Source organism: Eptesicus fuscus, chromosome 13 (assembly GCF_027574615.1).
Source record: "Eptesicus fuscus isolate TK198812 chromosome 13, DD_ASM_mEF_20220401, whole genome shotgun sequence".
Lineage (NCBI taxonomy): Eukaryota > Metazoa > Chordata > Mammalia > Chiroptera > Vespertilionidae > Eptesicus > Eptesicus fuscus.
Window position 1 is genome coordinate 39,328,910 of NC_072485.1, and position 20,179 is coordinate 39,349,088.

Sequence of the window (20,179 nt, forward strand, 5' to 3'; positions counted from 1 at the left end):
TCCTCCAGCTGCCGCCCAGGCACACGCCCTTTGGCAGCTACCCTGGGAAAGGCAGCCCCACACCGGCTCCGAGCGCACCCCTCCTCCTGCCTCCACCTCTGCCGGCCACCCTCAGTCCCAGCTGTGGACCCCAGGACACTTCAGTCCTGGTCCTCTTGGCCCTCGCTATCCGCTCCCGACAGCCCCCTCTCCTCCCCTTTGCTGATCAGTCCTTCTCTGGCTTTTTCCTGGGCTCCATCCCCTGTCCACCCCTCTCCCTGTGGATTCTCTGCTTCCTCCTTGCAAGCCCACTCCCACCCTGGGGCCACTTTCCTCTCATCCCAAAAGCTATTCCTGGCTGTGGCCTCAAGCCTTGGCCCCTCTCCTGAGCCACAAACTCCTCAAATTCTCTATCTCCCTTACCACACACAGACAGGATGAAGAGCTTGCCTCCTTTCCTTAAATGTTCCAGGTTCAGACACTCCTCTCTCCTTGTCATCCAGACTCAAAACAGGCCTCAGACAGATTCCCTGCCTCAGCCTCTCCTCCAAAGAGTGACCAGGGCGAGCTCTGAAGGGCAAACATGGCCTTGTAAGCCCTGCTTAAACCCTCCAAGGCTCCCCTCTGCCCTCCGCACAGAAGCCAAACTCGGTGACAGAGACGTGTGACATGCCCCCTGCCCACCTCTCCAGCCACAGACAGACTCTCCTGACCTTTCTGCCTTGGTACTGTGGACCTGAGTGTGGTGTACACACACACACACACACACACACACACAGTGCTACCTCTGGCCTGGCTGACTGAACACCAGGTCTCTCTCTCTCTCACTCTCTCTCTCTCTCTCTCTCTCTCTCTCTCTCTCTGATTTCAGAGAGGAAGGGAGAAAGACAGAAACATCAATGACAAGAGAAAGTCACCGATCAGCTGCCTCCTGCATGCCCCCCATTGGGGACCAAGCTCGCAACCTGGGCCTGTGCCCCTGACCGGAATCGAACTTGGGACCCTTCCGTCCGCAGGCCGACGCTCTATCCACTGAGCCAAACCAGCTAGGGCACCAGGTCTCTTTTAATCCGTACCACCTTTGCGGGGCCACTACTTTCATCTTTGCTTTAGTCATACGGAAGCTGAGGCATAGAGAGGGGAGGTGACTGGGCCAGGATGTGTGTCCGGTGCCAAACTCAAGTGTCACTTTCCCTGGGAAGCTGCCCTCGACGCCACCCTCCCCTCCCCCTGCAGCCTCCTGCGTTCACAGGGCACTCGGCACACACCACTGCGGAGAGCCCTTGGCCTGGCACCCCTTGCTTGTCCAGTCCCTGGATGCCCAATGTTTGGTCTCCGCTTAGAAATTACTGGTAAATGTGGGCTGAGCTGGGGGCATAGAGAGCCGCCCCATCCCTCGCTCTCTCGAAGCTCATACTCTGGTGGGAAACCTGACCCACAAACAGCCCGAGACCCAAGGGATCAATGTCCCAAGAGAGGCCCAAAGGGCCAGCAGGGTCACCGGCTCCAGTGGACAATACTGTGCCAGCCCCCCCGCCCCCCCCCCCCAGCGGGGTTGGTTGGGCAGGGTCCCCAGAGGGGTCAACCTGTGTCCTGGGCTTGAAGGATGGAGAAAATGCCGCAGGCCGGAGAGCCGGGGAAAGGATTCCGGGCTGGCAGAGGCGGACCGGCGGGAGAGCAGGCTATCCTGTGGGGGCCCCGAGTTCAGCTGTCTACAGACCCTACCAGACAGCGAGCTGCAGGGGGGCAGGGCCACATCTGCCCGATGCTCCGTGGGTCCCCTGCCAGCACCAAGCACAGCGCCTGCACAGAGTGGGCGCACATAAGGATTTGTTGGAAGCCGGCCTCATGGGGCACAACGTTTTATACAGACTGGTGCCCCTACTGAAGAGAGTGCTCAATTCCTAATATAAATGTCGGCACAGAGTGGACGTTTATTTGCCACAAACATAGGAGGCCGCGCAGCAGAGCTGAGGCGTCATGCAGTGGCGGCTGTTAACTCCCCTCCGGCCAGGATATAAGGAGGGGGAGGTTCTGGAGAGGTGGGGCACCGCTGACAAGGGCGGCCTTTTCTGTCAGCCCCGGAGGCCCAGGTTCAGAGCCACCTCGAAGCCCTCCCAGACAACCCGCCACGGCCAGGCCTCCGTCACGCTTCATGAGCCTCTCTGGCTGCATAAAGGCCTGATTCTCCGGGGTCAGGAGACTTCCTCCCCCCGGGAGGGTAGCCAGAGGTGAATGTGGGCGTGTGAGAACTGTTTGCTGGTCACCCCCTGGCGACCTTGGGCACTCCTCTCTGGGGCCTCGGGGGTCATGGAGGGTCTGTTCTGAAAGCCTTCTTTTTATTCCGGCCTCTGCTCATCGGGCGCTCAGGGGGCTCTCCCAGCAGGGGCGGCAGAGGATCTCTCTGAGAGCCTCATTCATCTCCCCTGCCGAGGTCTCCCCGGGGCCACCCAGCACTCAGCTGGGTGGTGGTGGGGGGGAATGGTGGGGCCCTCCAGACCTGAAAGGTACAATGACAGAGCCTTCCAGCGGAGAGATCCCACACAAAAGGCAGGCTCCCGGGAGGAGGAGGCACTTGATTGGAGAGATGGAGCATTCATTCGATGAGTACTTACTACGTGCCAGGCTCCGAGGATACAGCAATGAAAAGACAGACGGGCATTTGCCCCAAAGTGTCTTCCCTTCGGTCCAGCAGGGAAGTAGGAATTGACTCAGGAGAGAAGGGGAACAAAGTCCCCCAGACAAGGGGTCAGCAGGAGCAACCACATCCAGGGGAGAGATGGTGCCCTACTTGGGGATAGAGCTGACGTTGGTACAAGGGGAAAAGGAAATGACCAGAAGATGAGGCTGCTGGGCAGAGAGCAATAATGGAGAGTCTGGAACACCAGCCTCGGGACTTAGAACTTAATCATGCTGACAACTGGGAGCCACAGAAGGTTCTACTCAGAGGGAGAAGTTACAAGGTTTCTTTTTTTAAAATATATATTTTTTTTTTATTGATTTCAGAGAGGAAGGGAGAGGGAGAGAGAGATAGAAACATCAATGATGAGAGAGAATCATTGATCGGTGCCTCCTACACACCCCACCCTGGGGACCAAGCCCGCAACCCGGGCATGTGCCCTTGACCGGAATCGAACCCAGGACCCTTCATTCCACAGGCTGACACTCTATCCACTGAGCCAAACCAGCTAGGGCACAAGGTTTCTTTTCTTTTTTTTTTCTTTATTGATTAAGGTATTACATATGTAATATGCCCCCCACCCCACCCCCACTCATTCCCCCACCCTCCTGGTGCCTGTGTCCAAAGGTTTCTTTTTTTAAAATATATTTTTATTGATTTCAGAGAGAAAGATGGAAACATCAATGATGAGAGAGAATCATTGATTGGCTGCCTCCTACACACCCCCTACTGGAGATGGATGCTGCAACCCTGGCATGTGCCCTGACAGGGAGTTGAACCATGACCTACTGGTTCATAGGTCGACGTTCAACACTGAGCCATTTTGGCCGGGCAGGTTTCCTAGCACCATTACCAAGCTCAACACAGAAGACAAGCGCAAGCTTCCTGGGGCCAACCTGCCCACCCCCGACCCTGGGTTTGGCTAGGAGAGGCACCCCCCACCCCCCGACCCTGGACTTCAGCCTCCAGCTCCACCTCTTCCTTGTGCTCCCAGCCACACTCAGAGGTTGGTGTATCTATAGGGAGGAAGGGACAGAGTGTCTGGGTCCAGGACTCACTGAGGACTCTAACCCTTAACCATCCAGGCCCCACACCATTTGCCTTTTGTGGGCTTTGGGTGTTTTTATGCTGCCTCGTTTCCCTACAAAGTTCTGTCTTTCCCATATCCATACCTGGCATAAAACTTCCCAGGATACCCTTCTGACAACCAGTGAGTCCAGGCTCAGGGTCTTCAAGGCTGGGGCTTCAGCATGACCCGGCTGAGTTCAGGGTCAAGAGCAAGACCCCAGCAGAGTCCTTGGCCCCTGGAATAAAATCCGAACTCCTTTCTGTCTGGCCCCGTCTGCCTCTTCACACTGCCCTGAGAGCTCCAGTCACCCCAAACTTGTCTGGTTCTCCAACAAAGCAACGCTCTCCCTCACTTCCAGAGTTTTGCCTACACTGGCCTCTCTGCCCAGAGCACTGCCCATTCCCTGAGGTTCCCTCCTAACCTAGCTAACCCCTACCTCTGGCCTGAACTGCCTATCACTCCCTCAGGGAAACCTCTCCTAATCCCCCAGAATAGGCCAGGGGTCCCCAGAGGTGTTCTCTCAGATCCCATGCCTTTGCACATGCCGTGTCCTCCCTCAGGAATAGACTTCCCTCCACCTCTGCAGCCTGGTGCCTGCCCAGTAGCAGCATCTTTATTGCGCTTTTACAGAAGAGGCCCCGGAGCCTCAGAGAGGTCCAGTCACCTGTTCGAAGCCACACAGCTGTGCCTAGAGTGCTACAGTGGTAAGTGGGTAATGTCCTGGCCCAGCTATATGGTCTTGAGAACATCATTTGGCCTCTCAGTGCTTCAGTGTCCTCACCAGTGAAATGGGGTACCTCTGCCTAAGGTTGTACTGTGCGAGCCTCTATTCCTTTGCTACCGGGGCCATTCATTCAACTTTTGCTCCTTCAGACATCAAAACCCTGCAAGGCCGGCTCTGTGCCTCGCCCTAAGCAGGGTCCTGGGAACTCCATGGGTATGAAACAGACACAGATCCTGCCCCAATGCGCTTGGGAGGGACGGGAGCAAAAGGCAGACAGGTCACTCACAATCCTCTGCTGATAATGACGCTCCTCCCCGCACAGGGGGCTGAGAAGGGGGAATTGTTTAAGAGAGACCCCCTGTATTTTCAAAAACTGCGTTTTCACCGCTTTCTGAAATCTGGATATTGCACAGCACCCAAGGCTCGCTTCCTCACGCTGAGCCCCAGAAGCTGGGGAGGGTGAAGAGTATTGTGGGGGCTGTCTCACAGTCCCGGGGGGGGGGGGGGGGGGCTCCACTTATCCTGGGGATTCCACTACCTCGGATAACGCACCTCCACCCTGTTTCTTTCCCTACCTCGACCCCTGTTCCATCGCATGACTCCTTCTCTCCCATACAAGGCGGACTCCACGCCCCGGTCCCAGGCACATCCGTCCTTTTCGCTTCTCCCTCCTCTTCACCTCGCCCTCCATTCAGGTCCCCCAAACAGCCCCAGCCCCTGCATTGTCCTCCCTCCAGCCTCACGTCTCACTGTGGGCCCCGCCCTCTCCAAGGTAGAGACCGCGATCCGCAGAGCCCCGCCCTCTTCCCACTCTCCCATTGGCCCCTGGCCCCTGACGGCGCGGGCGGAGGGAGGGCACCTGGAGAGCGCCCCGCCCCTTGCCCTGGTCCGAACGATGGGTGGGGCCTCGGGATGGCTCCGCCCCCTCCGGGCGGGGCCGCGCCTGCTGGCTCTGGGGGCGCTGGGCGGCGCTGCCCCGGCTCCGCGCTGCTCTGCCCGCCGCTCCGTGGGGGTGGGCGACCGGGATGACAGCGGCGGGGGCGGCGGCGGCGGCGGCGCGGGGCTGAGCGCGTGGCGTGGAGCCAGGGAAAGAGGAGGAAGTGGAGCGCGGCCCGGAGCTGCGAGTCAACCGCTGCGCCGAGGTCCACCCCGTTTTGCAGAGCGAGCCGAGTCCGGAACCGGGAAGACTTCCCCGCCGGGCTCCGGCCCCCGCGGCTCCCCGCCGGCGTCCCGACCAGCCCCGCCGGCCCCGGCCCCGGCTGCCGCCACGGGACGCGTCCAGCCCCACGGTCCGGGGCGTCGTGGCCGGGACTCCCGAGCCCACGACCCTGATTCAGTGCACCTGGGCGGGACGCTCCCGGCCCACCATACGGGTCCACACTTGCGGGTCGTCCCCAGCCTTTGGCAGCGGGAGTCGGAGCCCTCCGCCCGGGGATAACGCAGGTTGTTCCCCGGGACCCCGACTGAGTGCAGAGGAGCCCGGACACCCTCAGCCTCTTCCCCCGAGACCTGGACCTTCAGCGGCTTCCGACCCGGCGCTTCGGACTTCCAGGCGGCGAGCGCCCAGGAAGCCCCTGCCAGGGTCCAGCGCCCGCTGAAGGGTCCCAGGCGGGTTGGACAGTCGGACCGAACCGGCCCCGGGTGGTCCTGCGAGCCGAGGCTGCCACGATCCTGCCGTCCCAGGCGAGGGGCTGGGTGCTTCCCCCCGGAGAAGAACACGAGGGCCCCCCTGCCCCGGCAGGCAGCCGGCGGGAGCCAGGAGCTGCAGGTGAGAGCCTCCCGGATGCCGGGCTAAGCGGCTCCCCAACCCATCGGGGCAGCGACGGGCCAGCTGCGGGCGTGTGCCCGGCACCAGCTGAGGCTGGAGGGGCGCGGGAAGGGGAGGAGGGAGGGGGACACGGGCACTTATTGAGCGCCCATTGTGTGCGTGTCCGCGCTCCACCCTTGCGCCAAGTGGTCCCTCATTAAGTCTCACTGATACGCGATGAGATGAAAGGTGTCGTTTACTGTTATAGGGGCTTGCAGATGGGGACACTGAGGCTCAGTGGGGTTGAGGGACCCTGCTGTTTTCACTCTGGGGATGAGACTGGGGGCAGGGTTAGGTGGGAGGTGGAAAGAAGCAGAAAGTGAAGAGAAAAAGAAAGGAAGTGCATAGCCGCGGGGCAGGATGGTGGAAGCGGTCAAGGTGGGGCCATTTGAGACACCCTAGAGCCAGTCCTGAGGCCGAGGAGGTAGCTTCTGCTGGCTTCCTTCCCTCCCGTCTATGGCCGGGTCACCTCCCAGGACCAGGAGTTAAGGGCAGAGGTGGGAAACTTCCCACCTTCACAGCTTCCCCCCTGTGGGCCTCTCTCCCCTGCCCCAGACTCCGGATCTCTAAGGCACTCTGGAGGTCCTGAGACAGTGCTTATGTATCGGGGAACTCACTGTAGAGGCCCCCCAGTCAGAGCCTCTCATAGCCGGGGAAGATGAGGCCCCTCCACACTCCCCCAGCTCACATCCTTCACATTACTGACCAGGTGTGTGGGGGAGGCTGCGGGGTGAAGGAAGAATGGGGTGTGTGTGCCAACTGTCCCAGGTCCTAGGGCAGCGAGCGAGTGATTGAGCCGCAAGTCCGCTTGAGGAAACCTTCCCAAATATCCTGCAGGGTATCCGCTCCCCCTCCCCAGGTAGCACCTTCTGGGTAGGTGGCCGGGGTTTTTCCTACCCTGATGTGAGGTCAGGGTGACCACACGTGACGCTGTTGTGAGAGTCTGTGTGGTTGGTGCTGGGGCCCAAGACATGCCGGCGGCCTCCTAGCCTTTGGCCCAGACTAAAGACCTGACCTTGGCCTCTCCTGGCAGGGGGCCCTGCAAGACACCTCTGACCCTGGCGGGGCGGGCTTGCTCAAGGTCTCAAGGCTGGAGCTGCCAGGGCTGGGGGCAGTGTCCCAGGTGTCTGGATTTCCAGGCAGGGGTTCCTTCTGCTACCCACCCTCCCCACCCCCAGGGCAGTGCAAGGGAGAGGGGTGTTGTGAAAGAGGGCTTGGCATGGATTCTGTGGGCTCTTGTTCTGGGTGGGGTGGGGGAGGGGACCTGGCCTTGGTCTGAGCCCTGTGGCCTTGGCTGGGACTCTCTAACCCCTGCTGTGCCCAGCTTCCAGGAGTGTAGCGGAAGCCACCTGGGAAAGCCCCTGGGAGGTGGAGGAGAGTGGAGAGGTCAGCTAAAGACTGGAAGCTCCGTCCCGGGGGGGGTCTGCAAGAGAAGGTGAGGGAAGAGCTTGGGGATTCCCCCCAATCTATGGAGATTCAAATTCTCCTAGTAATCCTGCCTCTAAACAAAGCTCCTTGTTAATGACATAATTTCACACCCGTGATCTCATTTCATGGTGTGATGGAAAGAACCTGGAATGAGGTGAACAGGGTTGGGGAGCCACGTGGGCCCTCTCAGATGCATCCATGGCTCCCAGCCTCACCTGTAAAATAGGGTCAAGGCAGGCTGGCGTTATCGGTTCCGATAATGAGGCCATGATATCTGGCAGGCTGTCAAGAGCTAAAGAGGGTGTGTGTGTGTGTGTGTGTGTGTGTGTGTGTGTGTGTGTGCTTGCCATGACTAGGATTGTTATTAATGGCTACAGTGTGTGGGAAACTGAGGCTCAGAGAGGTGAAACCACTTGCCCAGGGCCTTTGGGTTTGCTTCAGCAACTGAGTGCCAACTGCATACCAGGTGGCCTGGAAGTTACCCAGATGGAAAAGGCAGTGTGATGACTCGCTCACAACCGGGTGGGCTGAGTGGCACAGACAGAGAGTGGTGAGACAGACCAGGTGGGCGTGAATGCGCCCTGCCTCCCACTGGCCATGTGGCGTTGGGCAAATCACTTCACTCCTCGGAGCCCCAGCTTCTGCTCTATAAATTAGAGGATTAAGTGAGATATAAATATATAGCGCTTGGCAAGGTATCTGTTTCCTTCCCTATAAGGAAGGAAGCTTGAATTGTGACCAGGAAATCTGGGAAAATTCTCAGGCTTGCTCTCCTGTGCCACCTTCCTGGTCTCAGAGTCCTCCGGAACCTGCTTGGGGACCTTGGATTCTGACCCCCCTCCCCACCCCAGGGCCAGGGTTGTGGGAGCTGGTACTCATTCCCTCTGGCTCTTTGTCCGGCCTCCCTTAGGCACAAAGGTGCAGTGAATAATTTATGGGTCCCCTCACACTGAGAGGCAGGCTCAGAGAAATTGCTCTGTGCCCAGATGAGCTTCTGAACTCGCCCCAGAGGAGGGGGTTGTTGCTGTTGGTGCTGTATGAAGTCTTGGCTATGGGGGGAGGGAGGCAGGACGGGAAGAAAGGGACCTGTTATCAACCCGGGCCCCTCTCCAGTGGGAACCGAGCTAGCTGGGCTAGGGTCAAGCTGTGGGCCTCTGATTCCAAATGGGTGATGAGAAGTGGCAGGGAGGGGCCCACGACGACGAGTAACCCTGGAAGGCCTCATCAAGGCGGACGGTGTCAGGGTTGGGGCTGGAGGCAAATGGCTGTAGTCCCGACATCCGCTGAAGGTTGAATCCTGGCTGTGCTGCTTACTCACTGTGAGACGAAGCAAGACACCTGACCCTGCCAGGCCTCCATTTGCTCCTCTGCAACATTAGGGTAGTTATGGGTGACTGTGAGGCCACATATACAAAGCACGTGGCACCACAGGTACTCAGTGAAAGGCTGCTTCATGGTGAACGTGAACCTTGGGGTGGGCTAATGGCAGGGGAGGTGGGATTGCGAGGTGGGATAGGGTAGTAAGCAGAGAAGTGGGTTGAACTCTGAGGTAGTGACACTGGGGTTGATGGGGTCAGGGAAGGGGTGTGGAGAAGAGGGAGGGTAACCAGATGCCAGAGGGCCTTGAATGTCAGACAGAATTCACATTTCAGAAAGCAGTAGGGAGCCGTAGCCAGTTTGGCTCAGTGGATAAAGTGACAGCCTGTAGACTGAAGTGTCCCGGGTTCAATTCTCGTGAAGGGCATGTACCTCGGTTGTAGGCTCCATCCCCGGCTGGTCCAGGCTCGTGCGGGAGGCAGCCAATTGATGTGTCTCTCTCACATGGATGTTTTTCTCTGTGGGTCTCTCCCCCTCCCTTCCACTCTTATCTAAAAATCAATGGAAAAAATATTCTCGGGTGAGGATTACAAAATAAAAGAAAGAGAAAAAGCCTCATGGAGTGCCCACTCAGAACCCTCTGTGGCCCCTTTTGGTCTGTAAGTTGGAGACCAGTCTCCTTTGTTGCGTCTTCAAGGCCTTGCCCACTGTAGCCACTGCATGGCCCCCTGGCTCACTGCTCATCACGGTCTCCTGAACACACCACAGGTAGCCTCATCCCTGCGTCTGTGCTTGCGGGGTTCCTCCTGTCAGAGCTGCCATCCCTGCCTCTCCTCTGCTCATCTCCCCATCTGTTGGGGCCCGACTCCAGTCATAAACATCCCTGGGTTGTCCAGCCCACTGCTGAGTCTTCACCACTTCATAGGAATAAATAATACCGACCATTGCACCACATTTCACAGTTTGTAGAATGCATTCACATACTCATTAGTAACACTATGATGATGATATTAACAGTAGCTGCAGCTTTGAGTGCTTATTATGAGCCAGACACGGCTAAGCGCTCTACGGACACACTTACTCGCTACGCAGGGAGGTAGCTGCTGTTGTCTCCAGAAACGGGGGCTCTGAGTGGTACATTGTCTTGCTCAAGGTCACACGGGTCAGACAGAGGGGCGTGAGGAGTCAAACCTGTGCTCCTATCTGGGATAAACTGACAGCTTGACAGCTTTTAGAAGATACCCCGTCTCCTCAACTGGGGCCAAGTACCTTGAGAGCATACTTCGCATGTAAAAAGCCTTCTTTTCAAAGCTAAGGAAGGGCAGTGCTGGCGCTGGCATGCGCCCCAGGAAGGAACCCTGGCTGGGCATCCAGGGCCCTGGGCCCCGGACGGGCTGGCTGTGCGACATGGGCGAATCGGCCCTGCGCTGTGTCCTGTTTTCCCACAGGTGCGTGGGGTGGTGTCCAAACTCGCGGCGCTCCGGCTTCTGCAGTGTCCTTCGTGACCCTGGGAGGCAGAGGAGACCACAGCATCGGGGCCAGAGGATGTGGTGTGCTGGGCGGCTGTGATTCTTGGCCTGGCTGCTGCGGGAGGGCAGGCTCTGTAGTTAGCTGCTGCCCTTCCCGAAGAAGGGTGGTGCCTTGTGCTGCTGAGCATGGTCATTAGCAGGGCAGAGAAGACCCTGTGAATTGGGAGCAGCTGGGCCAGGCCAGGTTGGCAGTGCCGGAGGCCGGCTGGCCCAGCCACAGTGGGGTCATTGGCAGGGCAGCTGGCAGGGCAGCCGCTGCTCCTCGCTTTGCAGCCTCCAGGGCGGTGGCAAGTACGCGCTGGGCACCAGAGCTCTGTGGGCTGAGGCATGCCCTTGCTGCTGTTACGGTGGTCCTGGGAGTGGAGCAGAGGAATCTAGCCAGGCCCCAAGGTGCCTCCTCCTAGAAGCTTGCAGGACTCCTCCCACACACTCCTCCCACTCCATCCCACCCTTCTCCTCTGCAGATCCTTAGCCCTCCTTCACTGACGGTGGTCTGTGGATCGGGGCTGTGTAGGTCTGCTTTCCTTGCCAGCCCGTCAGAACTAGATTCCATGCCACCCCAACCCTCCCCTCCCCTCAGAGTGCCTAGCAGCATGCCTGGCACAAAGTGGCAACCCCTGGGCAGGGGAGACCATGTGAGTTGACCCTTGAGCAAGTTGCTCAACCTTTCTACTTGTAAATAGGTCTGGTAATAACAGCGTTGTAGGAGGTAAGTGGGGTGATGGGAGGAAGAGGCGGCATCAGCCTGAGTCCTCTTGCCTGCCTTCTTGGTAGCCTTGTGAACAAGTGACTCAGTAGGAAGTCGATTGAAGTCTCGCTGGTGATGCCAGGAGGGAGGGCGTGCCAGGTGGCAGGGAGGACTTCCCGGAGGAGGACACTTTGCCGTCTGGGGAGGACTCTGTGTCAGGTGGGATTTATAGAGCTGCAGTTCCCACCACCTTCCCGGTGAGCAGGTAGTGGAGGGGAATGAGGAAGGCTCTGAGCTGAGTTCAGGGCAGGGAGCGGGATGTCCAGGGACTTGGTTACTCTCGGGCCTTAGCAGCAGGAAGGACCCAGTTGGGAGGAGCCACCTGGGCCCAGCCAGCAGATGCTGGGCAGAGCGCGTCCTTCCTTAAGCAGCATCCATTTTCGAGCGCTCTCTCTCTCTCTCTCTCTCTCCTCTCTCTCATTGAAAATGTAACATGATTGGAGATTTTAGTCTGTTGGGGAAACAGACATTAAACAAGTAAACACACAGATACAAAACTTCCAAATCGTAAAAGGGTAAGCTCCTGAGGTGGGGCCAGCCCCATCGTGGTCTGTGGGTGGTTGGTGGTAAAGGGTAACGCTCACATCACAGCCCGAATGCACATGCTAGCAAATGATTTCACCTCTGTGGCCCTCAGTTTCCCCATCTGTAAAACGGGACGATCAGAGCACCTATTTCATCAGGTTGTGGTGAGCATTAAATGAATTATACAGGTAAAGCGCTCAGAAAAAATACCCAGCACTTAAGTACTCAGTGCGCGTTAGCTGTCACTGGCTGTATCTCTAGCACCCAGCAGAGCGCCTGAAAGAGAATAGGTGCTTGGGAATGGGTCTGGAGTGAATCCCAGGTAAAGGGCAGCTGCTCTGTGCAGTGAAAGGAAGGACGGTAAGCGGAGAAGGACACAGGAACAATGACCGCACAGAATGTGGCCGGGAAGGCCCCGGGCTGGGGTTGTGTCTGGTGCTGGATGGAGGACATCAGGGGAGGCTCCCGGGTGGAGCTTGAGCGTATCATTGAACACACGCATGCGCACACAAGCACAGGCACACGCCCTGGCACCGCTGTGAGGTCAGCACTGGGATTGAGCTCAGAAGGGGATGGTTTCTGTCTCAGGGGAGACAGCTAGGATAGAGCTTGGGAAGTCCCAGGTCTGCTGGTCTCCACAGGCCTCCCTTTCCCACCGCCTCACTCACACGGTCTCGCCATCTGTGACATTCTGTGTGAGGGCACAAGGAAGGCAAGAAAGCAATTGGGGAGGAAGTGTGGGCCGAGATCTGAGACCAGATCTACAGAACAGAATAAACAGGCCTTGCTCCCTGGGCACACCCGCCGGCAGAGGTGGTCTCCCAGCACTAATCCCGCAGCTGTTTCGCTTTGAATGAGAGGACTCTATTTTTTTTTTATTTTTTAAATGTCATGAAGAATTCTTCTCACCCTCCCACCCAGGAGGCTCAAAGGAAAGTTTCCTTCTACTGACAAGGGAGCCAGGACCCCCCAAGTATCTTAAAAGAGGTCACCCCAGAGGCACCCTGAAGTCAGGGTCCCCTGGTGCTGCTTGCACTCGGGGTTGGCTGTGGGCCTTGAGGACATGACCTCAGCCCTCCTATTTTGCCTGTTTTTTTGCCTGTCCTGTAACATGGGGTCAGAGTACTAAAGTCCTTCTCTCCTTCAAGAGTGTGGGGTGAGCCCCGATCGGTTTGGCTCAGTGGATAGAGCGTCGGCCTGCAGACTGAAGGGTCCCAGGTTCGATTCCGGTCAAGGGCATGTACCTTGGTTGCGGGCACATCCCCAGTAGAGGGTGTGCAGGAGGCAGCTGATCGATGTTTCTCTCTCATCAATGTTTCTAACTCCCTCTCCCTCTCCCTTCCTCTCTGTAAAAAATCAATAAAATAAAATAAAAAGAATGTGGGGCGGGAGAGGTTTCAGTGGGCACCTGTGCCCATGGCTCTCGAACTTGGCTGCACACGTCAGAATCATTTAGGGAACTTGAAAAGTCTTTCCTGGGCCCCACCCCGCAGTCCAGGCCGCCGTAGTTGTGTGAAGTGCCCCAGGTGATGTCCGTCGGCTGTCAGGAATGAGAACCACCGGCCGCACTCTGCATGCCGCCCGCAGCTTCCCCCGTGGTCCCTGCCCACCCAGTGACAAGGAGCTCATTGCTTCCAGCTGCTCCCTCCTCTGTGGCAGTGCCTTCCCTGGGCCCTCCCTGCCTGGGGGACCGGGGCGGTGGGAAGACTTCACAATCCTATACACTTGGGTTCCAACACTCCTCTGCTCTTGGCTTGGGTGTCTTCTTGGAGCCTCGGTGTCCTCATCAGGAACTAGGAGTAACAGTCGTCCCTCCCGGAGAGGGCCGCAGAGACCGAGCAGGCCTCACACAGAAAGCACGAGCGAGCGCGGTGCCTGAGTGTCCACACTGCACGAGAAGGCAGAGCCCCGCAGAGCCGGCCGGCCGCACTCACACCCTGGCCTCCCCCTGCAGTGCTCTCCCCCTGCCCTGGCACCTGAGCCCGGAGCCTCAGAGATGCTGCTGGTGGGGGAGGGAGCAACACCCAGGCTCGAGGCCCCTTCCTCCTGTCCCCCTTCTCTCTAAGAGATAAGACAAGACAGCAAGCATTTTGTTTTGCCTGGTTTTGTTTTAATGGCCAAAGAGTCAGGCTCTCCTTAACAATGAAGCCTTGTCTGAATCTGCTTGTTTTTCCCAATTGGACACCCAACTGCACCGCCCGCTTGGGGCCCCCCAGCCCCCCTATCCCACCTGGAAGAATGTCAGAAGGTTTCTTTTTCATCGAGGGGAGGGGGCGGGAGACACTGGAGGCCTCTGTCTGGCCCTCGCCAAGAATTGACCCCAATTAAGGGAGCTACCTTTGTTGGAAGCCAGTTCGCAAATTTAATGCAAGGTAGCTACCGGGATGGGCTTTGGGGGCAGAAGAACTTGTGTTTGAGCCTGGGCTTTGTCTCTTTCTGGCAACCAGACCCTGGGCGAGTCATTTCAGCTTTTTTTTTTTTTTTTTAAGAATTTTTAAAATAAATTTTTATTGATTTCAGAGAGGAAGGGAGAGGGAGAGAGAGATAGAAACATCAATGATGAGAGAGAATCATTGATTGTCTGCCTCCTGCATGCCCCCCACTGGGGATCGAGCCCGAAACCCGGGTATGTGCCCTTAACTGGAATCGAACCTGGGACCCTTGAGTCCGCAGGTCGACGCTCTATCCACTGAGCCAAACCAGCTAGGTCATTTCAGCTTTTTTAGCACCAGTGTTTCCTCCTGTGAAATGCATACGTGGGATGCACTTCCTTGGGTTGTTCTGAGAAGCCAACGCAGTGCTTGGTGGGTAAAGCTCAGTGCCTGCCACAGAGTGAGCACGCAGACACTGTCCACGATCTTCCTCGTTAGGAACTGAACTCTGGCCCTGCCCCTCCCGTCACTGGCAAAGATCCTACTCCGTGTGGGGCCAGGCCCAAGCTCAGGCGCAGACAGTGGAGGCCTGCACCCTGCGAACGGCCCTGTAATCGCCTGCTCCGTGCATCCTGTATTTAGAGCAGGCTCCGAGGGCTGTTGGCGGTAGTGCTTGGTCTCCTCTCTCTGGCCCAGCCCAGGGTGAACTGCTCAGGCCATAGGGGGGAGCAGACGCACAGAGGAGAGTAAGCGTCGGGCCTAGCAGCCCCTGGGAGCCGTTATGGCCCAGGCCGAAGTGCACAGGGAGGAAGTGGTCAGCTCTATGGACAGGGGCTGTGGTCTACAGTCAGGGAATCAGTCAGCCCAGGAGAACTATCGGGAGAATAAAACCTCAACTATTTTTCTTCCTTCCTCCCGTCTACCACTGGGTCTTCCCACTGGGTGAACCTACTCAGAAGCCAGAGGCATGGAGCCCAAATCAGTCCACTGAGATGAGCCTTCAGGTCCCCAAGCAGGACGGAGAGTGGATCTGGAAAGGCAGACAGGAGACATTTCTCACTCTGATGGTCAAAAGCTGTGGAATCCCTGGTCCCACCCTCCATAGGATGCAGTTTAAGCATCATCTATTGTTACCTGGGTGTTCCTCTTCTGCCCCCACCCCAAAGACAAGCCAAAGCATTCCAACTGCCACAGCCCTCTCAGGGAGAGGAGTTCTGGGGTGCCCAGCCTTCCATCTCTGTCTCTCCAGAGGTGCCTTAGCACGCCTTCGAAATTGGTATGCAGGTCCCCGCCCACGGTGCCCATCACTTCATCCGGCTCTGCTACCACTGGTCCTCAGAGGCCCTGGCTGTCAGTTTTCTCCAGCCTGATCACCTGAACAACCTGCGTCTCTGTCCCTCTTAGTCAGGCAGTGTGGAGCAGTGGTTGGAACGCAGGTTCTGAAAATAGACTTTCTCCTGAAATCCTAGCTCTGCCATAATACAGCTGGGGAACGACAAGTGTGCCCCTCAATCTGTCTGTTTCTTGGCTTCCTCATCTTTGCAGTAGAGATAACACAGAGCAGGGGTGTTGTAAAGATTAAGTGAATATGTCCTAGCCGGTTTGGCTCAGTGGATAGAGCGTCAGCCTGGGGACTGAAGGGTCCCAGGTTTGATTCCGGTCAAGAGCACATGCCCGGGTTATGGGGGGCGTGCAGGAGGCAGCCGATCAATGATTCTCTCTCATCATTGATTTTTCTCTCTCTCCCTTTCCCTTCCTCTCTGAGATCAATAAAAATATATTTTTAAAAAGATTAAATGAATGAATTAACATAAAGTGCTTAGGATGGTGCCTGGTGAGCAGGAAGTGCCCAGTAAGGGACAGCCTTCATCATCACAAATAATACAGGCAGAACCCCGAACACAGTGTGGCGGGACCATTAGTAAGAGGATGGGGACTGTCACCACCCTTAGCCTAGAACAGTGATGGCGAACCTATGACACGCGTGTCAGCACTGACACACGTAGCCATTTCTGATGACACGCGGCCGCATGCCGAGGATGAAACATTTGCTGCTCCTGAGGATGAAACATTTGCGACTAGAGTCTTGGAGTTAGTTTTTTTCCTCAAAGTGACACACTACCCGAGTTATGCTCAGTTTTTTTTGGCCAAGTTTGACACACCAAGCTCAAAAGGTTGCCCATCACTGGCCTAGATCCTGCTCCAGGGACGAGGCTGTGACAGTTTCTCACCGCCTTGCCACGCTGCGGACACTCACCTGTCAGTTCTCCACGCCCTCCCTGCAGTCCTCTCCTGCAAACCACGTCCTGTGAAGAGGGGTCTCATCCTCCCGGGCTGCAGTCGGACTAGATGTCCCCACGTTCTGCCCCTGAGTCTGCACCAGGAGCTGGGAGGGAGAGGACTCAGGTTGTCCCTGCCCTGGAGGCCGGGGGTGGAGGGGAGTGGTTGGGGCACAGTCCAATTCTCTTCCTCATGGGGCAGCTGCGCAGCCACGAGCAGGAGACAAGCAAAAACCGAGGAGCTCAGAGGGGAATGAGAGCAATCAGGGAGCTTCGTGGAGAAGGGGCATTTGAAAGGAGCCTTGAAGGTAGGCTAGGACCCCAGTTGGTCCGCATTGGATGGGAAAGGCCTTGTCGGAAGGGGGAGAGTGAGGATGAAGCCAGGAGGCATGGCCATAGGCTGCAGCAGGAAATGGGGTGAGCAGCACGTAGGGTACACAGCAGGCCCTCAAAGGTAGAGTGGACCTGGAAAACATTCGGCTTTCTGGAATCAGGCAGGCCTGGGTTTGAATCCTGGCTCAGTTCCTGGCTGTTTTGTTTTTGTTTGTTTTTCACTGTGGGCAGGTGGCTTGGCTTCTCTGACCGTCCATTTCCCCGTTTGTAGGATGGGGGCAGCCCCCCCAGTGTGCTGAGTGAGGCTAAGTCAGGCTGCCTCTCCACCCCGGGGCTGCAGAGAAGTCAGGGACCCACGGGCCTGTCTTGGTCCATGCTTCCTCCCCAAGGAACAGCCTTATCTCTAGAGGGGGGCAAAGGTCACGGGGAGGCTGGTGTCAGGTGAGCTCAGGTGCCCCAGCTCAGAGCTGGCACTGGTGTAGCCACCTTGCATGTCCTCCTTAGGTCTGGGTGGCTGTCGGCAGCTCGGGGGATCAGCCCGGGCCCACATCAGCCCTGGACCCCCAGAATGAGCCATGCTGCCGTGAGCTCAGATGGCCCCCACAGGAGCCTGTGCGGACCAGGTAAAGGGAATGGGGTGGGGGGGGGGCCCCGGCAGGTCATGCTCATGTTGCTGGGATGTTGGGGAGAAGATGTGTTGGGGGCACATTGCATGTAAAGCCCCCATGAGGCCCCCAGGGCATAGTGTTTGGGGAGCAGCTGGGCAGGCCTAGAACGCAGAACCCTCTCTGTCTAGCTGGCCACACTGCGCACTCCCTCTGCTGCCTGACCGTGCTCCGGCATCTCCAGCAGCGGGTGCCGGGGCGTCTGGGCAGATGCGGCGAGATGCCCTGGTGGCTGAGGTAGTGCCTTGATCTTCAGAGGCCTTCCTGAGAAGCAGGTGTGCGGGCTTCCAGTCAGTCCTGGCTTTGAAGACACTGGGCAAGCCACAGCCTCTGAGCCTCAGTTGCTCGCCTGTACAGTGAAGGCAGCAGCACTTACCTTCCAGCTCTGTTTTGAAGCTACAGTGACATGCTGGATGAAGCAGCGTCTTGTATTTTAGAAGAGACTCCACCACCACCCTCATCCTGCTCCCTTTCTCTGTGCACTGTGCATTCTTTTTTTTTTTTTTTAATATATTTTATTGATTTTTTACAGAGAGGAAGGGAGAGGGATAGAAAGCTAGAAACATCGATGAGAGAGAAACATCGACCAGCTGCCTCCTGCACATCCCCCACTGGGGATGTGCCCGCAACCAATGTACATGCCCCTGACCGGAATCGAACCCAGGACCCCTCAGTCCGCAGGCCGACGCTCTATCCACTGAGCCAAACCGGTTTTGGCACACTGTGCATTCTTAATGCTGCCTCCGGAAGTTCTTCTTCGTGTCTAACTTAAATCTGTCATAGTGCAACTGGAACCTCCTTCCTCTTTTTGAGAGCTCTGCAGAGATAGACCAGGCCCTCGGTATAAATGTGCCCCATCGGTACCTGGGAGTGAGGCCGGGAACGGAGAAACGGGGAGTTGGTTTTCACCTCGGAGCCTGGGTGCCCAGCTGTCAATGGCCAGTACCTTCTGACCAGCGTGGAGTGGGGGTGCATCACCTTGGCTGCTCACACTGGTTTTCCTCTCTGTGCTTGATCCATGCTTCAAAGGGATGACTCTGAGGCAGTGGAGAGAGCCCTGGGCTGGGCCTAAAAGGCCTGGATCCCAACATACACTTGACCCCTGTCATGCTGTGTGGCCTGAAGCCAGTTAGCAACCTCTCTGGGCCACGATAGGCCTGTGAGGACTTCTGTGCCCGAGGGCCCAGTCTCTCCAGGGAAGATGTAGGCAGTTCAGCTGGAAGACCCCTTTTCTATCTCTCCCCTACCTGGGCCCAGCCGGCCTGGGGAGCCGGAAGCTTAGCATCCTGATGGCTGGTGGTGGTAGGAGCTGGTCCACCTGTCAGACCAGGGCTCCCATGGGCAGGCAGGGAGTTGGGAATCCTGGTGGGATGGTTAGCGCCTTCCTCAGACCATGGATTTTGAGAGCCTGGATCTCCTCCTACTCACCTAGCTAAACTCATCTAGCTCAATGGTGGGAAACAGCGGAGGGTGGAAGGGTCAGAGAAGTGAGAGGACTAGCTGAGGTCCCCCAGTCTGTCAGTGGGGAGTGGGAGGGAGTCCCCATGACACCAGGCTGTGCATCTGAATCCTCAGCAGGTGTTGAGTACAGCGAGCCAAGTGGTAACCAGTGAGGCAGTGTCTGGTCTGGGAGGGCGCTCTGTGGGCTGTGAGGGGGTGAGCTGGGACTCCCAGACAGCCAAGTCCCTCTCCCTAGGAAGAAGTTGGCCAAGGAATGCAGGAGGTGGAGGGATCAGGAACCCCGAGCCCTGGGCTGCAGCCAGTTCTGAGTGCTCCTGTGAACTGCAGTATTTGGTTTCATGGAGGAATTAAGACTTCTTTCTTGTTGGCTTTGGACACATAATAGTTTACCTTTTATAAAGTGCTTTGATATTCACGATGTCACCGAATCCTCACGGCCGTCGGTGAGAGGCAGCATGGGACTTGTTAGGGAGGGCAAGGAGGGAGTGAGCTCTAGAATCAGACAAACCTGGGATTAAATTCTGGCTCCCACCAACTCCCCCAGGCAACTGAGTAACTAGCTGAGCCTTGGTTTGCTCATCTGTGAAGGGGACAATCATCCCCCATAACAAATAGTTAGCGACAGTTGTCTAGCTGGCTGTGCACATTAGGGGAGATAAGGTCTCTAACCACTGATTCAGTGCCTGATGCAATGTAGTAGATTTCACGATTTTTATTATCAGCCCATTTTACAGATGGGAAGGTGGAGGCTCAGAGAAGGAAGGTGACTTGCCCGAGGTCATGAGGTGATTTAACTTGGCCCTCCAGACTTCCTATCTGTGGCTTTTTTCTCCAGCACCACCTTCTCTGTCCTCAAGTGACCAGGTAAACTGACCCCCTCATCTCTCCAGTCTTCAACACACGACACTGTCTGCAGAGGCCTTGTGCCCAGCTCCCCACTGAACAGTGCTTGCCTGGCACACAGTAGGCCCTTAAAATAGGTTTTTCCTGCGCATGACTATGTTGCTAAGTTGATATAAAAACGTAAGAAGTATTTTTCCAGGCAGCTAAGGCTTGTGCCCCTAAGCCTTCCTTCTGCTCCCTTATCCCCTTTAAAACCAGCCCTTGAGTCGTTTTAGTTGGAAGCCTTGGAGAAGGGTTGACACCTCCTTCCTGTGCACTAGGCTGATAGGGCTAACCGCTCGGGGCGGGCTTTGGGAACACGGACTGCTTTGCTGGGGGTGCTGAGACTCTGCCCCGCGTGCCCCGCACTGCGGCACCTGC

At 57.1% G+C, this 20,179-nt stretch overlaps 1 protein-coding gene across 1 annotated transcript in view; it reads left to right on the top strand.

The window, feature by feature from the left end:
- Window positions 1-5,421: 5,421 nt before the first annotated feature.
- The window catches only part of GDPD5 (glycerophosphodiester phosphodiesterase domain containing 5), an 89,892-nt gene continuing 75,134 nt past the window's right edge, over window positions 5,422-20,179 (top strand). Inside the window, exon 1 of the mRNA XM_054725629.1 lies at window positions 5,422-6,220. The gene's annotated coding sequence lies outside the window, so the exon portion shown is untranslated. The remainder of the gene's footprint in view (window positions 6,221-20,179) is intronic.